Source organism: Lasioglossum baleicum, unplaced genomic scaffold, assembly GCF_051020765.1.
Source record: "Lasioglossum baleicum unplaced genomic scaffold, iyLasBale1 scaffold0046, whole genome shotgun sequence".
Taxonomy (NCBI): Eukaryota; Metazoa; Arthropoda; class Insecta; order Hymenoptera; family Halictidae; genus Lasioglossum; species Lasioglossum baleicum.
In genome coordinates this window covers 970,904-973,817 of record NW_027469106.1, presented here as the reverse complement: position 1 = coordinate 973,817, position 2,914 = coordinate 970,904, and positions in this window count along the sequence as shown.

Here is a 2,914-nt window from a genome sequence, read left to right as displayed (position 1 = left end):
TGCTCGGCTAGCCTGCGGGATGCATCCTCTCGCACGTGTTTTTGCTCGACTAGCCTGCGGGATGCATCCTCTCGCACGTGTTTTTACTCGACTAGCCTGCGGGATGCATCCTCTCGCACGTGTTTTTACTCGACTACCCTGCGTGATGCATACTCTCGCACGTGTTTTTGCTCGACTAGCCATGCGCATCCCAAAAAACCTGCGCATGCGCATCCCACAAAACCTGCGTATGCGCATCCCACAAAACCTCGCACGTGTTTTTACTCGACTAGCCTGCGGGATGCATCCTCTCGCACGTGTTTTTGCTCGACTAGCCATGCGCATCCCAAAAAACCTGCGCATGCGCATCCCACAAAACCTGCGCATGCGCATCCCACAAAACCTCGCACGTGTTTGTGCTCGACTAGCCTGCGGGATGCATCCTTTCGCACGTGTTTTTACTCGACTAGCCTGCGGGATGCATCCTCTCGCACGTGTTTTTGCTCGACTAGCCATGCGCATCCCAAAAAACCTGCGCATGCGCATCCCAAAAAACCTGCGCATGCGCATCCCACAAAACCTGCGCATGCGCATCCCACAAAACCTCGCACGTGTTTTTACTCGACTAGCCTGCGGGATGCATCGTCTCGCACGTGTTTTTACTCGACTAGCCTGCGGGATGCATCCTCTCGCACGTGTTTTTGCTCGACTAGCCATGCGCATCCCAAAAAACCTGCGCATGCGCATCCCAAAAAATCTGCGCATGCGCATCCCACAAAACCTGCGCATGCGCATCCCACAAAACCTCGCACGTGTTTGTGCTCGACTAGCCTGCGGGATGCATCCTTTCGCACGTGTTTTTACTCGACTAGCCTGCGGGATGCATCCTCTCGCACGTGTTTTTGCTCGACTAGCCATGCGCATCCCAAAAAATCTGCGCATGCGCATCCCAAAAAATCTGCGCATGCGCATCCCACAAAACCTGCGCATGCGCATCCCACAAAACTTCGCACGTGTTTGTGCTCGACTACCCTGCGGGATGCATCCTTTCGCACGTGTTTTTACTCGACTAGCCTGCGGGATGCATCCTCTCGCACGTGTTTTTACTCGACTAGCCTGCGGGATGCATCCTCTCGCACGTGTTTTTGCTCGACTAGCCATGCGCATCCCAAAAAACCTGCACATGCGCATCCCAAAAAACCTGCGCATGCGCATCCCACAAAACCTGCGCATGCGCATCCCACAAAACCTCGCACGTGTTTTTACTCGATTAGCCTGCGGGATGCATCATCTCGCACGTGTTTTTACTCGACTAGCCTGCGGGATGCATCCTCTCGCTCGTGTTTTTGCTCGACTAGCCATGCGCATCCCAAAAAACCTGAGCATGCGCATCCCAAAAAACCTGCGCATGCGCATCCCACAAAACATGCGCATGCGCATCCCACAAAACCTCGCACGTGTTTTTACTCGACTAGCCTGCGGGATGCATCATCTCGCACGTGTTTTTACTCGACTAGCCTGCGGGATGCATCCTCTCGCACGTGTTTTTACTCGACTACCCTGCGGGATGCATCCTCTCGCTCGTGTTTTTGCTCGACTAGCCATGCGCATCCCATAAAACCTGCGCATGCGCATCCCACAAAACATGCGCATGCGCATCCCACAAAACCTCGCACGTGTTTTTACTCGACTAGCCTGCGGGATGCATCCTCTCGCACGTGTTTTTACTCGACTAGCCTGCGGGATGCATCCTCTCGCACGTGTTTTTGCTCGACTAGCCTGCGGGAAGCATCCTCTTGCACGTGTTTTTACTCGACTACCCTGCGGGATGCATCCTCTCGCACGTGTTTTTGCTCGACTAGCCATGCGCATCCCAAAAAACCTGCGCATGCGCATCCCAAAAAACCTGCGCATGCGCATCCCAAAAAACCTGCGCATGCGCATCCCACAAAACCTCACACGTGTTTTTACTCGACTAGCCTGCGGGATGCATCATCTCGCACGTGTTTTTACTCGACTAGCCTGCGGGATGCATCCTCTCGCACGTGTTTTTACTCGACTACCCTGCGGGATGCATCCTCTCGCTCGTGTTTTTGCTCGACTAGCCATGCGCATCCCATAAAACCTGCGCATGCGCATCCCACAAAACATGCGCATGCGCATCCCACAAAACCTCGCACGTGTTTTTACTCGACTAGCCTGCGGGATGCATCCTCTCGCACGTGTTTTTACTCGACTAGCCTGCGGGATGCATCCTCTCGCACGTGTTTTTACTCGACTAGCCTGCGGGATGCATCCTCTCGCACGTGTTATTACTCGACTAGCCTGCAGGATGCATCCTCTCGCACGTGTTATTACTCGACTAGCCTGCAGGATGCATCCTCTCGCACGTGTTTTTACTCGACTAGCCTGCGGGATGCATCCTCTCGCACGTGTTTTTGCTCGACTAGCCATGCGCATCCCAAAAAACCTGCGCATGCGCATCCCACAAATCCTGCGCATGCGCATCCCACAAAACCTCGCACGTGTTTTTACTCGACTAGCCTGCGGGATGCATCCTCTCGCACGTGTTTTTGCTCGGCTAGCCTGCGGGATGCATCCTCTCGCACGTGTTTTTACTCGACTAGCCTGCGGGATGCATCCTCTCGCACGTGTTTTTGCTCGACTAGCCATGCGCATCCCAAAAAACCTGCACATGCGCATCCCAAAAAACCTGCGCATGCGCATCCCACAAAACCTGCGCATGCGCATCCACAAAACCTCGCACGTGTTTTTACTCGATTAGCCTGCGGGATGCATCATCTCGCACGTGTTTTTACTCGACTAGCCTGCGGGATGCATCCTCTCGCACGTGTTTTTACTCGACTAGCCTGCGGGATGCATCCTCTCGCACGTGTTTTTAATCGACTAGCCTGCGGGATGCATCCTCTCGCAC